General features: G+C 45.6%; 1 protein-coding gene across 2 annotated transcripts in view; it reads right to left on the bottom strand.

Moving 5' to 3' along the window:
* Nucleotides 1-18,264, bottom strand: part of SLC23A2 (solute carrier family 23 member 2) — a 275,407-nt gene extending 257,143 nt beyond the window's left edge. For both annotated transcript variants that reach the window (XM_068274816.1, XM_068274819.1), the window contains exon 1: nt 18,095-18,264. The gene's annotated coding sequence lies outside the window, so the exon portion shown is untranslated. The remainder of the gene's footprint in view (nt 1-18,094) is intronic.
* Nucleotides 18,265-22,951: the final 4,687 nt, after the last annotated feature.

Below are 22,951 nucleotides of genomic sequence, written 5' to 3'. Positions count from 1 at the left end.
ACTTGGATTCAGCTTTAGAGTCTGATTTATCCATTTTTGGCTGAAACAACAAACAAATACCAGCCATTAGCACAAAGAAGCCTAATAAACCTCTCTTACAAAATATGTAGCAATAACTAATGCACATACCAGAGAGGGAACGGAGCTCGACTCCACAGAGCCCTGGGAGGAAGATCCAGCGGCAGCCTCCATGGTCACCAACAGCCAAATGGTGACCATAGCCCAGCTTAAATAGCTCTTAACAATTTTGCCCGCCCCTTTCCCACAGGAAATGGCTCCATACCTTAAACGAACTACTGCTCCCAGAAGCGCTTCCCCCATCGCTTCTGCCGTCTAGTCAGCAGCCTGCTGACTCCATGCAGCATCGTTCTCCGTGGAGCGCACGCCGGCCAGGAACTTCCTGCTTCCGGCGTCGGGTCACGTGCGGCGCCGGTCACATGACAGGTGGGCGGGACTTCCTGAGCGCTCGATCCTCTTCCGCATTACGCTCAGTTCACTCAGGGGAGGCAGAGCGTGCTGCATGATCCCGCGCCCGGACAACTAGCCTGCGCAGACCCAGGGGATCATCCAAGCCGCGGCTCCTGCAACTAGCATGGGTGGCCAGCACTCCCCTCACATCTAGCATCCTGCTGGACAGGAAGACAACTGAGGGGGTAAGGACATGAGAGAGTTTATATATGTTCTGCTACCTAACCAATTATGCAAATCTTTTTATCTAGTTCCTGTCCAGTGTGTAGTGGATGGAGACAAGTCTCAGGGTTGCTGTCCTGAGACGTTCTGGGAAACAAAAGTTAAAAATAGCTCTTATTTTTCTTCTCCATTAACCTTCCTGGCGGTAAGCCCGAACTGAGTTCGGGCTATGCCGCCGGAAGGCACCGCTCAGGCCCCGCTGGGCCGATTTGCATAATTTTTTTTTTGCTGCACGCAGCTAGCACTTTGCTAGCTGCGTGCAGTGCCCGATCGCCGCCGCTACCCGCCGATCCGCCGCTATCCGTCGCGCCGCAGCCGCCCCCCCCCAGACCCCGTGCGCTGCCTGGCCAATCAGTGCCAGGCAGCTCTATGGGGTGGATCGGAATCCCCTTTGACGTCACGACGTCGATGACGTCATCCCGCCCCATCGCCATGGCGACGGGGGAAGCCCTCCGGGAGATCCCGTTCTTTGAACGGGATCTCCGGATCTCCGATCGCCGGCGGCGATCGGAGGGGCTGGGGGGATGCCGCTGAGCAGCGGCTATCATGTAGCGAGACTTTGTCTCACTACATAAAAAAAAAATAAAAAATTAAAAAAAAAAAGATTTGCTGCCCCCTGGCGATTTTTTTGCAAACCGCCAGGAGGGTTCATTCTGGGTTTTTTTTTCTTCTTTACTTTGCCCTCAGACATAACTAATGCAGCCTGATTGGCTGAAGCCTCTTTCCCTCCCGGTTTCCCCTCCCACAACTTTGTTCCTCTCTGGCCAATAGTTTTCATGCTGAGACAATACACTTTCTGCTGCAGAACTGGGTCGGAGAAGTGTCTTAAAGACTGGGAGGAGGGCGGGCAATGATACACTGACAAACTAAAGAAGAAAATTATGTCAGGATTGGCTTCAAGATAGACACAGTCAAAATGGAAAATACTAAAGGAGCCCATATACCTAACGATTTTCCCGCCGATAGACAGCAGAGACAATCACGGTGATCGAATCTGCTGTGAAATCGTTGCACAAACGCTGACAGAATGATCGATTCCCGTCGTTCCATCCGTGCGGAAGATTTTGCTTGATCGCCGGCGGGTCGGGAGTGCGTCGATAGCGGCGTTCGAATGCCCAACGACCGACGCAATACAGCGACAATACATTACCTGCTCCGCCGGCGCAAGTCCCCGCTCTCTCCGCTGTCCTCTTCTCCGCGCTGGGCTCCGAGTCCGGCAGGCTTCACTTAACTTCCTGTCCGGGGGAAGTTTAAACAGTAGAGGGCGCTCTACTGTTTAAACTTCCTGCACGGACAGGAAGTTCAGTGAAGCCAGCCGGACTCGGAGCCCAGCACGGAGAAGCGGACAGCGGAGAGAGCGGGGACTCGCGCCGGCGGAGCAGGTAATGTATAGCCGGCGGGGGGCGGCGGCAGCTTCACAGATTGTGATCGGTTTCATGCTGATATCAATTCACAATCTGTTTGCAATGTAGGCAGCCATATGATCCCTCTCTGATCAGATTCGATCATAGAGGGATCTATCCAATGGTCGATCTGATGGCAAATCGACCAGTGTATGGCTACCTTTTTTTAACCATAGAAAAATCACTAAAATTAATATGTGGACAGTGCAATACATATTTTATGTAAGTAGAGCAAGTATTTATTTACTTATATATGTTTTTGTCTGAGATAGTATGGCTGACAGTTCATCTAACTGTCCCACAAGATACACACTGCACCGCATATGAAACTATAATCAAGATAAGGATTTGATTTAGTAGCAGCTAGTGAAAGTTAAGTGTGTGTGTAAATAAGTTAATATGCACATATCTGTCTCGGTTGATTCATGTACCTGTGTTGCAACGCCTGTTTTTAACACCCTTGTCCTCCTTAACAGTACACAAGCCAAATTTATTGCAAGGTAACTCCTCCCACTAATTAGTTAAATCTAGTACAGAAAGACATCCTTAAAAAACTCAAGATTGATTGCTGTGCGTAAACAGTAATGAATTGTCATTGCGTTGCCTCACTGATGCATACTAGGGTAAATTACAACAAACACCTAAAGTGGATCCGCGGTATAAATTCCAAAGTGAAAAAGAGCTAGAATGACACTGACTGTGCCCCTTCCTTTTTGTTACCTTATGCAGCAACAGTTGACTAATTCATTAAGCATTATTTCCTATTAAAGGTCAACTGAAGTGAGAAGAATATGGAGGCTGACATATTTATTTCTTTTTAAACAATACCAGTTGGCTGGCAGCCTTGCTCATCTATATGGCTGCAGTTGTGTCTGAATTACACCAGAAACAAAATAATTTGTCAGATCTGAAAATGTCAGAAACAGCTGATCTGCTGCATGCTTGTTCAGGGTCTATGGCTAAACGTATTATGCTGGGTTTACACCCAAAAATTTTCTGTTAGATTCTTCTGTTAGATTTTCTGTTAGAATGCATAATAAGATTATTTTCTGTAGAGACTGGTCATTATCTCTGGTGCATTGTCTTCTGTTTATCTCCTGCTGAGTAGAACAATGCCGAATTGCTCGGCAGATAGATATATTTCCAACATGTTGAACTTTATCTATCTGGCAGGTAAATCTAACAGAAAATTGTATGGTGTAAACCCAGCATTACGCTGGGCATACATGGTGCAATTGTGCGCTGAAATTGAGCCACTGGCTTGATGCCGGCGCGTCCCCGCTCGTCCACGCGGGCGTGTGAATAGATTCCCGCTCGTCCCCGCGGGCACTTAATTATCTCCGCTTCGTTTCTTCCATTGTCCGCCCGCGGAGATAGAGCGCGGTATCGATCCGGCGCGGTGATCGGACACGTCGGATATTATCAATCGAGCCATCAGCGGCTCGATTGATGATAAAAAAATGAGCCGTGTATGCCCAGCATTAGAGGCAGAAGATCAGCAGCATAGCTAGGCATCTGGTATTGCTTAAAAGGAAAATATGGCAGCCTCCATATCCCTCTCACTTCAGTTGTCCTTTAAAGAGAACCCGAGGTGTGTTTAAAGAATGTTATCTGCATCCAGAGGCTGGATCTGCCTATACAGCCCAGCCTCTGTTGCTATCCCAAACCCCACTAAGGTCCCCCTGCACTCTGCAATCCCTCATAAATCACAGCCATGCAGTGAGGCTGTGTTTACATCTGTAGTGTCAGTCTCAGCTGCTCCCCCTCCTCCTGCATAGCTCCGGTCCCTGCCCCCGTCCCTTCCCTCCAATCAGCAGGGAGGGAAGGGATGCAGGCGGGGACTGGAGTTCTGCAGGAGGCGGGGAGAGCAGCAGACTGACACTATAGAGATAAACACAGCCAGCTGACAAGCTGTTTGTCAGCAGCGTGGCTGTGATTTATGAGGGATTGCAGAGTGCAGGGGGACCTTAGTGGGGTTTGGGATAGCAACAGAGGCTGGGCTGTATAGGCAGATCCAGCCTCTGTATGCAGATAATATTCTTCAAACCCACCTCGGGTTCTCTTTAAAGCAACACCAGTTGCCTGGCTATCCTGCTCATCATCTGCCTCTAATACTTTTAGCCATAGACCCTGAACCAGCATGCAGCAGATCAGGTGTTTGACATTTTTTTTCAAATCTGACAAGATAAGCTGCATGCTTGTGTCTTGTGTGATTCAGACACTACTGCAGCCATAGAGATCAGCAGGGATGACAGGTAACTGGTATTGTGTAAAAGGAAATAAATATGACAATCCCAATAAACCTCTCGCTTCAGATATTACAGAATATTTCCCAAGGAATATTTGTTTCGAGTCAGAAAGGTCAGCCTTGAAATGGTTTTCCCCAGACCAGCCACAGCTTTCCCACTGGAAAGCCCTGGTGTTCAGTCATTCAGCTTGAGAAAGCACCGTACTCACAACGCAAGTGTCCTGCAAAGTTTATAAAGTTGTGGAATAATTGGTTGGAGTCCAGAACTACTGTTTGATGGATGTATCTGGGTGTCCACCAGCACCAGTGCCATTGGATTTATTTGAAAGTTCTGATGATCTCTACTGCTCATATGTGTAATATTGTATGACTGTACATATGTTCTTATATTTGTCTCTCTTCTTCTAATACATACATGTCAAACTCCGGGCCGCAGGCCAAATCTGGCCCTCAGAGCCATTAAATTTGACCCTCAAGGGGTTTCCCTCTTTGCATTATGTTTGGCCCACTCTAGACCACCAGGGACGCTATACTGGAGGTGAAGCCCTACAACACCAGTGTTTCAACATGGGACCTTATTGCACAATTGACCAATAGCCATAATACTATGGCTAACCATGTAGTACAAAAGAAAAACTTTTCTTGGTCAAAACTTGATCTGACATTACAGATGAATATTTTAGCAGAGCATCTGAGGAGTGTGGCATATCCATGACAACCCAGCCAGATGTGCATAAATTCCTTATTAGTATTATTATTTAGTATACATAGCACCGACATCTTCCGCAGCACCGTACAGCATATATTGTCTTGTCACTTAAAGCGGACCCAAACCAAACTTTTTTTAATTCAAAATATTTTATTGCACCACTCTGACATGTACAAAGATAAATAAACACTCCTTCAAGCCTATGAGCATTTCAGTGCATGCTTTTCACCCTTCTCTTTTCATCACTAGGGTTATACAGGTGGCAGCCATTAGCAATTCCTCCTATTCTGGACACCATCTGCTCCACCAGTTTGCCGGATTATGTCCCAGCAATATTAAAGGAAAGGAGGGGTTCCTCTAATAAATGTAAAATATTCTATATTTGTCATCATGCAGCTGCAAAAAGGCTGCTATTATAATTTGTAAAATAGATTTTATTTCTGAAATCTTGTATTTTTCATTTGGGTCCACTTTAAAGTTTCTGTGCAGGTCCTCAGTGAACACCACACTGTGGAGGAGATCATCTTTGGCCGATGGAGAGAGTGAGACCAGGAGCCCTGATGGTGCAGTATCGTTAGGACAAAGAAATGGCAGGTAATGTGGGTAATGTATACTCACAAAGGTGGGTTGCACTTCTGCAATCAACGACAATGCCTGCAGAAAAATCAATTTCCGCTCGGTATCCCGGAACACGCTGGAACTGGGTGGTCGCTCTCCTCCTCTGGTCCTATGCACTGGTGGATGGATCTCACCACTGGTAGGGAAGCACTTCAGGGAGGCGAAGGGTACGTAAGCAAATTGGTGGAGACGCTCAATATACCAACACCAACACTATCACTATAGTGATAATAAAAGTTACTTAACTGTTCCTCAGAGGGGCTCACAATCTGTATTTATCAGATGTATATATGTATCGTGTAGTGCATGTGTCACAGTCTAGGGCCAATTTAGCGGGAAGCCAATTAACTTATCTGTATGCTATTGGATGTGGGAGAAAACCAGAATGCCAGAAGCTGCGCAGACACAGGAAGAACATGCAAACTTCATGCAGATAGTGCCCTGGCTGGGATTTGAACCGGGTACCCAGTGCTGCAGGGCTAAACACTACGCCACTGTGCATGTCCAATGCTTTAGCAGATCACAGTCTGAAAGCATCAGTAGACATTGCTCTTCAGTATCTACAGCTGTTAGGATAGCAAGAGACATGAAACTTTCTTGGCAGGCTGGCACCCACTAATACCAGAAGAGCTGTGAGTACAGTGTCCATCCTTAGTAACACTATATCCAGGTACTGTATTTGCTTCCTATTCCTTTAGTCAACAAACGTGCCCATCAATGCTGCTCTTACATTCTTGTAAAAACTCGACTTCGACAGGAACTTTTGTGAAAACAACATAATGAATGAAGTTTCTGATGTTTTATACTATTAATTTATACAGTAGATTATTTAGTAAGTGTTTGCTTATTATAAAATCGCTCCTCTCCCTGATTGACATTATGAAATGTTTCACTGGTGGCAACATCTGTAGTTCTGCCAGGTGATCTGTATGGAATGTTCGTTACTGAGAATTCTATGCATAGAGGGACATATTGCTTACTAGGCAGTTGGTAAAAGCTGTTATTTCCCACAATGCAACAAGGTTCACAGACAGAAAACTGCCAGGACCATGGTCATGATCTCACTCTGTGGGCGGGGTTTAACCACAATATCAGCAAAACAGACCCGTTGATTATCTATTCGAGTAAAGGTAAAAATGTCTCATGGAAAAGGGGATATTCGCTACTGATTGGAATGAAGTTCAATACTGGGTTTAAGTTCCTCTTTAAAGTGCCTAGGTCAAGTCACAGAAAAGCACAGTAAGGCTGCATCTAAGCAACCTTATAGTCACTAAATACCAGCAATCACAGGTCTTTTAGGCTCAGTTCCCAGTTGTGATGGATCCCTTCTGCATGGACTGTGCTGAGCTTGCAAAAAGTTACCCAATGTTTTTGCAAAAAGTGGGAAACGGGCCTTAATTTTGAAGCCTGTTCCCTGTGCCTTTCCTTGGCATCTTCGCAATGACTACATTACGTATGGCACATACAAAGAACGGTCTGGCATGCCTGACTTTTCCAGCACATTCGCCCCTTCCTCTGCACCAGAAGGTGGAGGAGAGCAGTGTGTCAGAGGCCCAGCCAAGCCACAACATTATTGGAGAGGAGAGCAGTGAGGGACAAGATTCTGGACGCTCAACAGGTTCTATCGCAATAATACACCCCCTGAAAAATGCTCACTCTGCTCAGGTAAGCAGCCATTAGGAGAAGAGAGAGGCACTGTGCCTTCAAAAAAACTCTTGTTCTGGCTTATGCTAGGTACACACATTACGATTTTTTCCCAACATGTCCTATCTGAATTTCAATTGATTTCCATTCACTTTTATGGAAATCGATTAGAAAAATCGATAGGAATTCAGATCGGACATGTTGGAAAAAAAAAAAATCGATCTGGCCAGAAAATTGTATTGTTTGTATCTAGCATAAGGTAGATACAGTGGAGATAAAGTGTGGATGATGAGGCCTCACAGATTTTTTGCAAGAAAGTCTCTCTGAACCAATGACTATTAGCTACATGGGCAACTGGGCTGGGAGTCCCGCAGCTCACTGAATAGGCTGGAGCAGCTCACATGGTTGTTGTAGTAGGAGGGGAGTAACAAGGAAGTCACCTCCAGCAAGGTATTAGTTCACAATGCATGCGTGGCTCCGGCAAGTGTGATTTAAGTCAGCATTTAGATTTGCTCAGTGTTCCCATTTGCCTCTGATGAAGCAAGACTCCACCCAAGCCGGAATAAAGGATTTTTAAGGATGCGGTGCCTTTGTCTTCTCCAGATGACTACATCATTGGCCATTATCTCAAGGCTCCTTACCATCTGAATTATCAATCCTCTACTGCATTCTGCTGCCAGCAATGCAAGTTTATCTAATCCAGTGATCAGGTGAGCATGCAAAAGCCTGCATCTTTATAGAAACATTGTGCCAGTGACCAACTGCTGCAAGACCCAAGTGTGGTCACATGGTGTCAGGAGTCATATACAAATTCCGAAAGCAGAACTACAGTCCTAACCTACCCCTTTGCTTAAACAGATTGGAAATGGTACTTCAAGGAAGGAACTTCTGTTTTAAAAGACAACTGAAGTTAAAGGTCTATGGAGGCTGCCATATTTTTTTTTTTTTTTTTTTTTTTTTTTAATTCTTTATTTAGATCCAAAGGCATATAGATAATTACAAACGTTTTTACCTTGTACAACCAAATATACGGTAATGCACTTAACATACATGAATATGTCATACATTGCTGTAAATAACATGAACCAGCAGATCAGATTTTTTAGCATTAAGCTTAAAGAAAGCTATGCCTAGCAGGCAGATAGGGGTAAGCTAAACGTGTATCCAGCAAAGAGATGATTGTATTAAATAAAGTTTGCATGAGTGCTTAACGTCTCGTTCTGGTGTTATATCTCCCCAGTCTGCCTTTGTAATTTCTTGTTTAAAGAATATTATCTTAGAAAAAACACAACTATCTAAACATAACAGTCAAAACATTCCAGAATGTAGCGTATAGGACAACATCTACTCGCCCTCCAGGAGCGAGCCTATGTGTCGCCCATCTTATACTAAGTTATAGTTACATGACAACACCTCTTGCTGGCGGCAGGATGAAAAGCATATAGTAATAGTGCAATTTCCCACCCTCGCCAGAATAGGGTCTCACCTCTATTTTTGGTGCCTCACCTGATTACACCTCATCAAGCAGCAAACCTATCTCCTCAGAGTCTCGCAGACCGGACCAGTATCTCCAGGTTTTTTGAAATTTTTCCAAGTCATTGGACCCAATATCTGCCATATTTTCCATTAAATAAGTTTGGTCCATTTCTAAAAGTACCTCTCTAATATTAGGGGGAATGGGGTTTCGCCATCGCCGGACCACTACACGCTTTGCTGCATTCAATATATGTCTTATTACTGATTTTTTTTATTTTTTAAAGGACCAGGAGTTGGCGTGTAGGATGTAGAATTCCATGGTAAATAGAATGTCGCCATCTATAACCAATTTCACTAAGCTATGGACCTTCTTCCAGAAATCGTCTAGTTTGGCACATGACCACAGAATATGTGGTAGAGTACCTCTTTCAGTTCTACATCTCCAGCAATCCGGTCTAATAGAGGGGAAAATCCCATGGAGCCTGGAGGGTGTCAAATACCATCTTGTAAGAATCTTATAGTTAATTTCCTGCATGCCTGCTGATCTGGAGGTTTTATGGGCAAAGGAGCACATCTTGACCCTCTGAGCAGGGCTGAAGCGTGTCCCGGAGTCCACCTCCCATTTCGTGATGAATGACATGTCTGGAGTAGTTTGCTTAATTATTAGGGAGTAGATAACAGAGCGTTTTCTGCATAGGTTCCCCCTCTGTACATAGGTTCTCAAAAACAGACGGTTTTCTGACCATTGTAGGAACAATTCTGTGACTTCGTAGATAAGATCTAATTTGAAACAGGGTCCACCAAGTCAACTTCAGGGTAGGAAATTTAAATTGTAGGTCTCCCAGTGATAGCCAGTCATTTTGGCCACAAAATCTCCCCAAAGTCAGTCCGTCTTGCTGGCTAAAGTGTCTGCCCCCCTGTTTAACTGCCAGTTGCAGCTCTGGGTTATGGGAAAGGGGAAGGAGAGGTGCATATTTTTTTTTCTTTTTAAGCAATACCTGTTACCTGGCTATCCTGCTGATCCTATGCCTCTAATACTTCTAGCCTCAGACCCTGAACAAGCATGCAGCAGATCAGATGTTTCTGACATTGTTGTCATATCTGAGAAGATTAGCTGCATGCTTGTTTCTGGTGTAATTCAGACACTACTGCAGCCATATAGATCAGCAGGGCTGCCAGGCAACTGGTATTATTTAAAAGGAAATAAATATGGCAGCCTTCATATCCCTCTTGTTACAGTTGGCCTTTAAAATTTCTGTCCCAGCAGAACACTGACCAACTTACTCAGACATCCTCCTCCCACTGGTAACATAGATGAACCGTGTGTGGTTAGCACTGTTACTGTCTATAAAACACCATGTGTAGCTTTCACCACTCACAATAAGAAACCATTTCTCACTTCTGTTTATCTTTCCTCTTTTTATAAATACACTAGGAAAGGTGTGGCGAGGGTAAATGCTTTATTCTGCCTGGTACACACATCCAATTTTGCTTGGGAAATTTCACCACTTCCATGAAGTATTAGAAGTCACACAGTTCGTTCATAGCATTTCAAATCTATAGGACCTTATAGTACATGGAGATGGTAAAATCAGCCAGTAATTGGCCAATCAAAGTTGGATGTGTGTATGCACCTTTACAAACGGAGCAGGGAGTAGGGCTGGACAATGAGATGCAAATGATTCCAACTTGATGTATTATGCAAATTTTGTATACCAATTTATGCAGGTTGAATATTGAATGAAGCCAAAGTGGGAACTGATTGCTCGCTTTTCAAGCTGCACAAAATTTGCATTCAAAATGTGCATAAACTGACACCAACTCAAAGGTAGTTGCATCTCACTGACCACCCCTAGCAGGAAGGATCTAATGATGATATTATAAATAGAGGATATGGGATATCACCCTTCCAAATTATTGCTCGTCCTTCTATAAGCAGAGTTCCCCAACCCTGTCCTCAAGGCCCACCAACAGAACATGTTTTGCAGAAAACCACAAACATTCACAGGTGAGGTAATAAGTGCCTCAGCAGAGCTGATTAACTATCTCTGTGGATTTCCACAAAACATGCACTGTTGGTGGGCCTTGAGGACAGGCTTGGGGAACACTATAGGATCGTTCTGAGTGGAAAAAGATAAGGGAACACTGAGCTCATTAGCATAATACACTATTAAATAAAACTTTAATTATATTACAAAGGCTAAAACACCCCATGAAACCATTGTGTACAATCATAAATCTATGGGTATATATTGATTCCCTATCAGTGCACTCCTGTAAACAGGACCAATTATTTTCTCCAGGTCCAATTGATTGATTCAGGGCCCTTTCACTGCGTTCCACTCCTTTTTAAATAGGCTTGGGATTTTCCAAATGCAAGTACAGTAGTTACAATCGGAATCATGCAAATGGATTTACGATTTAAACTGAGCCGCGTTTACGATTTTTGGTGTGAAAGACCATGGTTGCTCAATCCTGACTGTGATGGCCTGCAGCAATATTGAATACACCTCCATCACAGCATATACTATGCCTTACCTATTACCACATAGGCCTCAATTCACTAAGCAGTTTAGACTAGTCTACAGATGGTTTTTAGTCTACTGATGGTTTGGTGTAATGTTTTAGACCTGGTCTAAAATTCAGTAATTACACAATTCACAAAGGAAAACAAGGAGTAACCACGCCCACTTTTTCTGACAGAGATTCGACCAGCTGATTTCTGTCAGTAAAGTAATTCTGTGAGGTATTTTAGATGTGAGGATGGAACCTTTTGAATTAATTATGCAGGCGTTTAATTGTATGCAGAGGAGAGCTCATCAAAGGAGAAGGATGTCAGTCATAGCTACTCATTTGTGAATTGCATCTTTTGATAATTTCCACTGCTTTACCCACCTAATTACCAAATGGTTTAGAATAGATCTGAAAACAGGTCTAAAACATTTGGTATTAGTGAATTCCCCTTTAATGCAACTGACCAAACTAAAAACCATCAGTAGACTAGTCTAAACTGCTTAGTGAATTTAGGCCATAGACTCTCATAGCATTCCTGCAGTTAAGAACTCATGTGTCCCCTTCAAGCAGTCTTCCACTCGGAACTAACAATGATACTTTACAAAGGTGTAGTGTTGCAGTGCTGGTCACAAAGAGTTAATCTCAGCAACAAAAGAGGAAAAAGGCGTCATTAGCGTTGTTTTTGGTTACTTCCCTGCTCCTCCCTGACTACCTCAGAGAGGGTATCATGGGATAAATAAGGAGTTTGGACACTTCAGACAGACAACTGATTTCACTAACCAAGCTGCACACAGTTTCATGTGCCAAGCCAGGTAATAAAACATGAACATTACCAAAATGGTTTAAAAGGAACCCAAGGTGAGAGACATACCGAGACTGGCCTATGTTTCTTTTTGAACAATGCAGATTTCCTGGCTGTCCAACTGATCTTCTGCTTCTAATACTTTTAGCCATAGACCCTGAACAACAGGATTAGCCACAAGCTCGCCACGCAACTTATTTTTTACAAGGAAATAAATATGGCAGCCTCCATATGTCTCTCACCTCGGGTTCCCTTCAAGTGCAATGCACAAACTTTGTACAATGCTAACTGTCAGAAATCCAACGCAGTGTGTATAAACAGAACACAGACCCAGAATAAGGTTTCAAACAAGTGCCTGAAAGGGTTGATACAATTTTCACTAAAAGTTCTGTACTGCATGGAAAAAAAAGTCCTGGGGGGAGGGGGGGGAACTTACCTCAGGAGGGGGAAGTTTCTGTATCTTAATGAGGCTTCCTCCATCTCCCTTCACCAACCAATAATAATATTTACTTTTGTGTGCTGCCAGGTGCAGTAGGGGCTCTCCACTCTAGCTCTGACAGAAATAGCAGAACCTGAATGGGTCCGCACTATTGTGTAGTCACATACAGCTTGCGCAGTAGAGCGGACCCGATCAGGTTGTTTCCGCCAGAGCCCATCAAAAAACCGCTACTACATCTGCACAGACCACTGACAAGTTCTTGTCGGCGGAACTTAAGGGAGCCCGGTGCTGGATCCACTCTGGTGAGGAGGACAGGATAAACTTCTTAAAGGGAACCTAAACAGAGGGATATGGATACTTCCTTTTAAAGAATACCAGTTTCCTGGCAGCCCTGCTGATCTCTATGGCGCAGCAGTGCCTGAATCACCTGAAACAAGCATGCTGCTAATCCAGTCTGACTTCAGTCAAAGCACCTTATCTGCATGCTTGTTCAGGGGCTGTGGTTGAAAGTATTAGACACAGAGTTAGGCAACTGGTATTATTTTAAAAAGGAAAAGTCCATATCCTTCTCAGTTTAGGTTCCCTTTAAGAATCCAGAGGTTTCCTCCTCCCGAGGTAAGCACCCCTACTTAGGGGCACATTTTTTCCCCTTCATGTACACTTTAAGGCCGGTTTCACACTGCGGATTGGCATTAGCGGAGCGGGGACAGCAATAACCATAATAGGCCTTCACAGATTACCGCGTTAGTACGCTGTAATCCCCATCTGACAGCAGGCCAACAGGAATTAAATCTCACTTCCTGTTGACCAATCGATGACTTGCGCGGAAGCGTATTGCTAAAATACGCTTCCCCGCATGCATGACGTCTAAAACTGCGGTAGTCCGATTAAAAACATGCACGTTGCCATAGACTTTCAATCCTCCGCACAGTAACAGATAGGGTACTTCTGGCGCATCGCACCGCAGGCAATGTGAACCACCCTATAGTCTTTCATTGCCCTACCCGTAGGCTGCGGTAAAATGCTGCACCGAGCCAGTATGAAAGGGCCCTTAGACTTATCAGTCACTGTGGGACTGTTTGGATGTAAGAGATAAGGCAAAAGCAAATATGTAGAGAGCTTCTAAATGCACGCTTCACTGACTGTAAGCAAAAGAGTGATATCATTTTGACACTGAACTGATCAATGAGATTACACAGTGGCTTAAGGCGCATACACACCCACACACTGGGCATGCTATAGCACATGGATGTGTCTGTTACTTCTGGTAGGTGAGGAGGGGCGACACAAGGAATAGCGATTCATTAAACGATCTCTGTAGACCTCGGAGGACACCTGTACACACTTCTCAGCTCACATCAGGGCTGTGGAGTTGGAGTCGGATTTGAGGAGTCGGAGCAATTTTCGGTACCTGGAGTCAGAGTTGGAGTCAGAGTTGGAGTCGGAGTATTTTTGTACTAAATCCACAGCCAAGAGTCAGTATTAGACTAAGAAGTCGAGGAGACGTAGCTATTTAGGGTACCTGGAGTTGGAGGTTTCATAAACTGAGGAGTCGGATGATTTTTGTATCGACTCCACAGCCCTACGTCACAGTCTAGTGTATTTACAGCTACTTACACACAGAAAGATAAATCTTGTGAAACAATCAAGCGATCGTTCAACAATTCATCATGAACGAGAATTGTTGTGGATTATTTGTTTAACCCATTATTTGATTCTTTATTGACTGCCGAGTAAAGTCGATATATGGCTTACCCTGCTGCTGCACAAATCCTGGTGGCGTTAATTACTATTCCCCCTCCAGGCCACCATGGATGGTGGGGAATGAAATAAATTGGCTTCTAGCAATTGCTGGCGGTCGAATTAGTGTTTTTAAAGTACGGTAACTTCAGCTCAGTCTTCTGACGGCGCTGAAGTTACTCATTATGCGCTGCTATAGCTGTACAATACAATAATACAATAACATTTCTATAGCGCTTTTCTCCTATAGGACTCAAAGCGCTTAGGCTCTCTCAGATTCAGTAATTAGTAGGATGAAGTATTCACACAACAAAAGTTATATTTCTGCAAATGCCAAACTGAACAGGTGGGTTTTCAGTCTGGATTTAAACACGTCCAGGGATGGAGCTGTAATTCCTATTACGGTCTATGGTGGCGCCAGCTGCGCCCAAATCTCCTGTACTGGAATCCTAGTGCTCGGGATAAGGGGGATGCCATATAAATTTCCTTGTAAACAATGCCAGTTGCCTGGAAGCCCTGTTGATCTTCTGGCATAAGTAGTGTCTGCATCAAAACCCCGGAACAAGAATATGGCTAATCCAGTAAAACCAGTAGTTAAGAGTCAGAGTACCTGATCTGCTGTATGCTTGTTCAGGGTCTATGGCTAAAAGTATTAGATACACAGGATCAGGATGACAGCCAGGCAACTGGTATTGTTTAAAAGGAAATAAATATGTCAGCCTCCATATCCCTGTAACTTTGGGTTCCCTTTAACCGTATGTCTGCTTCCCTGAAAGCAGGAAGTAGACACACTGCAGATTTCACATTGCGGGTCCATTGTTCCACATTGTTGTTCAAACCAGGGACCCACATGCATAAAATCGTCTTGCAACACAATAACAGTGTAAAGTAGTTCAGAGTAGTGCCCACTCTCCGAATCCCAATAGGGTCCCACTAATGGACAAAAATCTCCTAACCAATCAGATCAGATAAATGAAATTCATGCAAATTTCAGTTTGATCCCATCAATCTGATGGGATTGGTCAGGAGATTTTTGTCCATTAGTGGTCCCAAACGATCATATATGATCGTTCATACGAAGAATCGTTCACAATCGATCGTTCTGGAAATTGTATCATTAGCGGCCACCTTTGGGTTTTTGTGACAGAAGAGGAGCACATGTATATATTGCATCGCTTTATAAATAAGAAATTGCAGCTCTGTTGTGGGAAATAAAAAGTATAATACAGCTTTATAGAGCATGACATGACAGCGGAGGATAACATTCTGGTGACGTTTTGGGAATTCCTCCTTATCAAGCTTGTTTCCCTTCTGTCAATGCATTTATAATCCATTGCATTGCGCGTCCTTGAATGGTTTCAATGCAGAGTAGATCATGTCACATCCTTTCTCTGATTACATCTCAAAGTAACAATCCACACTCAGACATTAACAACCACAGAGCCACAAGCCAATTACTGTACTACACAGTATTCACTTTGTGAAAGCTTATCTGAGATATTTTACTGTGGGCTGCCTCAGATACACAGGCACAGGAATTTACCAGAAAACTTGGCAATTGTCAGCAAAGCAAAAATGCCAAAACTCATGTGTGGGAAACTGCAAATATTGGTACCCAATTGATCCTTCCGCCATATACTACAGACATTCAACTAATGGTTCCCACAAGACTCACTCCCTTGGGCGACAGTTTGTGGTTAAGTTCTGTACAGAAGTGTTGCTAGTCTATGCACACCGTTTCTATGGAGATGTGGTAAAGGGATGATGCGCAGCGCATAACGCAGCAGGATGGATAAGGTGTGAAAGCATTCTGTACTGACTGGACCTGCGTTCAGACAAGATTATACGGCAGGTTGGGTCTTTCAATAATACATGGGGGAGAGTTGGGGGCTACTGAAAACATTTAGGATTTTTAGAAGGAGCGACACCAAACGGCCACCTCAGCCAAGAACCATCTAATGTAAGGTGTGTACGAGGCGTTGGAGCATAGAGCAAGCCTATTCCCAGTGTTCCGTCCATCAATAAGCGAACAAGTTGTCAACTCCAGAGCAAACAGTGTGAGGTGATGCCTTGAAATTAGGGATAACAGTGTTTCCCACAGAATAAGTTAAGTCTGCATCCATGGAATAAATCTACCAGCATGCATTGCAGCACAAGAAAGATAGACACTGCTGGGAACTACAAAATGGGGCACATGCGTCCACCCCAAGGAGATGATGTACGGGTCAGGGATCAGCACCATGTAGGCAAGTCGTGAGGCTCAAAGCCCCCTCCACCCTCCAGAGCACACTTCATTACAACTCCCTTATGCAACACAACACATAATGCACAATACAACTTAACTTTGTTGCTTTCCTGTTAAACAAGAAACACGGTGCAAGATCCCACTGTGAACGTGGCTATACAGAAATAAGAATGTTCTCTCAGGTCAGTAAAGTTGTTCCCTTAAAATGAACCCAAGATGAGAGTGGCATGGAGGCAACCATATTTATTCCCTTTTATACAATACTAGTTGCCTAGCAGCCCTGCCACTCTATTTGGCTGCAGTAGTGTCTGGCTCACATTAGAAACAAGCATGCAACTAATCTTGTCAGTTCTGACAATATTGTCAGAAACACCTGATCTGCTGCATGCTTGTTCAGGGGCTACAGCTAAAAGTATTAGAGGCAGGAGAGCCATGCAAAATGTATTTCTTAAAGGACCACTATCACGAAAATCATAAAATTTTAAATACATGTAAACAAATACTAACACGAAGTACGTCCTCCAGAGTAAAAGGAGACGTAAATGACTTTTCTCCTATGCTGCTGTCAATTACTGTAGGTAATAGAAATGTGACAGAATCGGCAAGTTTTGGACTAGCCCATCTACTCATGGGGGATTCTTAGGGTTTTTGTTTTTTTTCAAAAGCACCTAGTGAATGGCAGTTGCGGTACTTATCCGTTAGCCGGGCGCATCTGGCAGGTGGCGACAAAACTCCACCAGAGTTACATCTTTCCCTACTATCCATGGCGGCCTGGAGGGGGAATAGTAATTAGCGCCACCTGCCGGATGCGCCCGACTAACGGATAAGTACCGCAGTTGCTCCGTCCAACTGCTAAAAAAAAGTGTGCAGCGAGTAGGGAAGCTGGCCAGCATCATTGTTTAATTCCTTTTCAGGGAGGGTCTTTATAAATAATAAAAGCCATGCTGAGAATCCCCAATGGCGAGATGAACTAGCCCAAAACCTGTCGGTAATGTCAGATTTCTACTACTTACTGTAATTGACAGCAACATAGTGGAAAAGTAATTTATGGCTCATTTTTCTCTGGAAGAAACATACTGTTATCTGTGTGTGTTTAGATGTATTTTAAATTTTATGATTTTCGCAATAGTGGTCCTTTAAGTCAGTGCACTGCCTACAGACTAAATCCAGAACAGGCAAAAAGAAAAAATAATGAAATCACAGGAATAAATTACAAACATGTTATTAAAATGTCACCCAGTCCAATGACACTTTGTAGAAATAACTAGGTTTAGTCCCATGACCCAGCAGTGTCACAGTGAGTAAGTAGTGACACAGATGCTTCCATAGGAGGCTGATCACACAGGATCTTTGTATTGTGACTGTCATGTAGTGTGTGTACACGTGAGAGTGTCATGTAACACCAGCCACGTTCTGTGGCCTCATGAAGGTGCCCTCCCTCCAGCCCCTCAGTGACAGCACCTCCAGCTGTGAGCCTATGACACTGGCTCCTCCAGGTCGGCCTCACACGTCAGTCACACCTGTCATGTAAGGCAATTGTCCCCTCTGACAGCCTCTCCACATTACCTTCCATCCCTCGGCTCGGTACAGCGGCCCGTTATCCCGGGCTTTGTCTGCTTGCCCCTACGAGGCGGAGCGGCGGGTGCAGGCGGAGGACAGGGGGGCGTGTCTTCTCTACTCGGATCCGTATAGCGGCTCTGACAGTACAGCGCTCTTCCCCGCCACTGGACGTCACTGCGAGCACGCCGACTACTGGCAAGAGGCTCTTGTGCGTGACGTCACTGCCCTCATCTGCCGCCTTCCGGGCTGTCAGGTTTCGCGTACAGTTCTCTCCGCGCCTGCGCTGGGTCAATACAATTCCGCTGTCTGATGTTGGTCCTGAAAAATGTAGCAACAGATACAGACAAATATTGTTGTGGGAAATACTTCAGCTGATTTTGTTTTATGTGCATAGATATAGAAATACAGCCATACTAAGCTTTTAAGGTGCCCAAACATCTAGCGACTTGGCGGCTGAATGACCATCCGATTAGTTAATTATTATCGGATGCAATTTTCTGCCACTAAGTGCATGTCCGATCGACGTTGCAACCAATTTTAGCCCGAGCATGTAGATTAGACATGCTGCAAAATGTCGGGTCATCATGGTTAGAAGGGTGTGCGGTGATAATGACAAGCAATATCGGGATGAGCAATGAATGCAACGAAATCCCAGGCGCTGTCCCCCCCAATGTTCAATGTTCCCTGCGGTGCCCAGTGCACTATACATTACCTGTCCGGGTCTGCCCCGAGCTCCGCCCTCTATCCTGACATAGTCCCCAACCGTCCTGTTTCCTTCGGGATTCTCCCGATTTTGGGGGGCTATCCCGGTATGAGCACCCTAAGTCCCGGGCGGCTGTCAGTATTGACAGCCGCCCATAACAGGAGGGGAGCAGCGCAGTGGAGGGAAAGCTGTGGGCAGCGGCGGAGAAGGGGGCCATCTCCCCCCCTTCTCTCACCTTAGGGTGCTCTGCCTCCTCCGCTCTCCCCTCCGAAACTAAGTGTGGCGGCGCTTGGCAGCGGGCAGGACTTACCTTCCGTGTCGCTCCAAGCGCCGGCCGGAAGTTCTGGTTTTGCAGCTGCTGCTCTGGTCTGGATCAGACCAGAGTAGTGGCAAATCATCCCGCGCCAGCGACGAGACCAGACGGGACAGAGACACGGAAGGTAATTTCCGCCCCACTGCCAGCCACCGCACTTAGTTCCGGAGGGGACAGCGAAGGGAGGCAGAGCACCCTAAGGTGAGGGAAGGGGGGGGGGGAGATTGCCCACCTTCTCCACCGCTGCCCATGGCTCTCCCTCTTCTCTGCGCTGCTCCCCTCCTGGGGGGGGGGGACACCTGGCTACTTATTCTAGGCACATATACACCTGCCTACATATACTGGCTACCTATACACCTACCTATATACTGGGACATATACACCCTGGCTACCTATACTGGGCACATATACACCCTGGCTACCTATACTGGGCACATATATACCCTGGCTACCTATACTGGGCACATATACAGCCTGGCTACATATACTGGGCACATATACACCCTGGCTACATATACTGGGCACATATACACCCTGGCTACATATACTTGCACATATACACCCTGGCTACATATACTGGGCACATATACACCCTGGCTACATATACTGGGCACATATACACCCTGGCTACATATACTGGGCACATATACACCCTGGCTACATATACTGGGCACATATATAGCCTGGCTACATATACTGGGCACATATCCCCCTGGCTACATATACTGGGCACATATCCCCCTGGCTACATATACTGGGCACATATCCCCCTGGCTACATATACTAGGCACATATCCCCCCTGGCTACATATACTGGGCACATATCCCCCTGGCTACATATACTGGGCACATATCCCCCTGGCTACATATACTGGGCACATATCCCCCTGGCTACATATAGTGGGCACATATACCCATGGCTACATATACTGGGCACATATCTCCCTGGCTACATATACTGGGCACATATCCCCCTGGCTACATATACTGGGCACATATCCCGCTGGCTACATATACTGGGCACATATCCCCCTGGCTACATATACTGGGCAGATATACCCCTGGCTACATATACACCTACCTATATACTGGGACATATACACCCTGGCTACCTATACTGGGCACATATACACCCTGGCTACCTATACTGGGCACATATATACCCTGGCTACCTATACTGGGCACATATACAGCCTGGCTACATATACTGGGCACATATACACCCTGGCTACATATACTGGGCACATATACACCCTGGCTACATATACTTGCACATATACACCCTGGCTACATATACTGGGCACATATACACCCTGGCTACATATACTGGGCACATATACACCCTGGCTACATATACTGGGCACATATACACCCTGGCTACATATACTGGGCACATATCCCCCTGGCTACATATACTGGGCACATATCCCCCTGGCTACATATACTAGGCACATATCCCCCCTGGCTACATATACTGGGCACATATCCCCCTGGCTACATATACTGGGCACATATCCCCCTGGCTACATATAGTGGGCACATATACCCATGGCTACATATACTGGGCACATATCTCCCTGGCTACATATACTGGGCACATATCCCCCTGGCTACATATACTGGGCACATATCCCCCTGGCTACATATACTGGGCACATATCCCGCTGGCTACATATACTGGGCACATATCCCCCTGGCTACATATACTAGGCAGATATACCCCTGGCTACATATACACCTACCTATATACTGGGACATATACACCCTGGCTACCTATACTGGGCACATATACACCCTGGCTACCTATACTGGGCACATATATACCCTGGCTACCTATACTGGGCACATATACAGCCTGGCTACATATACTGGGCACATATACACCCTGGCTACATATACTGGGCACATATACACCCTGGCTACATATACTTGCACATATACACCCTGGCTACATATACTGGGCACATATACACCCTGGCTACATATACTGGGCACATATACACCCTGGCTACATATACTGGGCACATATCCCCCTGGCTACATATACTGGGCACATATCCCCCTGGCTACATATACTGGGCACATATCCCCCTGGCTACATATACTAGGCACATATCCCCCCTGGCTACATATACTGGGCACATATCCCCTGGCTACATATACTGGGCACATATCCCTCTGGCTACATATACTGGGCACATATCCCCCTGGCTACATATAGTGGGCACATATACCCATGGCTACATATACTGGGCACATATCTCCCTGGCTACATATACTGGGCACATATCCCCCTGGCTACATATACTGGGCACATATCCCCCTGGCTACATATAGTGGGCACATATACCCATGGCTACATATACTGGGCACATATCTCCCTGGCTACATATACTGGGCACATATCCCCCTGGCTACATATACTGGGCACATATCCCCCTGGCTACATATACTGGGCACATATCCCGCTGGCTACATATACTGGGCACATATCCCCCTGGCTACATATACTGGGCAGATATACCCCTGGCTACATATACACCTACCTATATACTGGGACATATACACCCTGGCTACCTATACTGGGCACATATACACCCTGGCTACCTATACTGGGCACATATATACCCTGGCTACCTATACTGGGCACATATACAGCCTGGCTACATATACTGGGCACATATACACCCTGGCTACATATACTGGGCACATATACACCCTGGCTACATATACTTGCACATATACACCCTGGCTACATATACTGGGCACATATACACCCTGGCTACATATACTGGGCACATATACACCCTGGCTACATATACTGGGCACATATCCCCCTGGCTACATATACTGGGCACATATCCCCCTGGCTACATATACTGGGCACATATCCCCCTGGCTACATATACTAGGCACATATCCCCCCTGGCTACATATACTGGGCACATATCCCCCTGGCTACATATACTAGGCACATATCCCCCCTGGCTACATATACTGGGCACATATCCCCCTGGCTACATATACTGGGCACATATCCCCCTGGCTACATATACTGGGCACATATCCCCCTGGCTACATATAGTGGGCACATATACCCATGGCTACATATACTGGGCACATATCTCCCTGGCTACATATACTGGGCACATATCCCCCTGGCTACATATACTGGGCACATATCCCCCTGGCTACATATACTGGGCACATATCCCGCTGGCTACATATACTGGGCACATATCTCCCTGGCTACATATACTGGGCAGATATACCCCTGGCTACATATACTGGGCACATATCCCCCTAGCTACATATACTGGGCACATATACCCCTGGCTACATATACTGGGCACATATCCCCCTGGCTACATATACTGGGCACATATACCCCCTGGCTACATATACTGGGCACATATACCCCTGACTACATATACTGGGCACATATCCCCCTGGCTACATATTGTAACGATTGTGGAACTTTCTCCGTGATCAGCGCACAACGCGTGCGCTGACACGGCGGAAATCCTCCACAAGCGTATATTTGCAGGCACCCAGCAAAAGGTGCTACGCACCTGTAGAGGGAAATTCCTGTCGGCAGATGGCGCTGGGGAGTGCAGAGGAACCAATCCTCTGTACCTCCACAAGTGCCAGACAGGAATTGTACGAAGCGCAGAACGCAATCGCAAGAGAGGCGATTGTGAATGAGATTGAGCAAAGGGACAGGTTGTATGTGTGTGCGCCAATCCAGTCGCCACCCCGCGACCGCGCACACACAACAGCAGATATGAAATAGAAACGCGATCGCGAGAGGTGCGATCGCCAGACGTGACACAAGGCAGATCAGAAT

The sequence above is a fragment of the Hyperolius riggenbachi genome, chromosome 3, assembly GCF_040937935.1.
Source record: "Hyperolius riggenbachi isolate aHypRig1 chromosome 3, aHypRig1.pri, whole genome shotgun sequence".
In the NCBI taxonomy this organism is placed as follows: domain Eukaryota; kingdom Metazoa; phylum Chordata; class Amphibia; order Anura; family Hyperoliidae; genus Hyperolius; species Hyperolius riggenbachi.
Note: the sequence above shows the minus strand (reverse complement) of the source record. Positions and strands in the feature narration are given on the sequence as shown.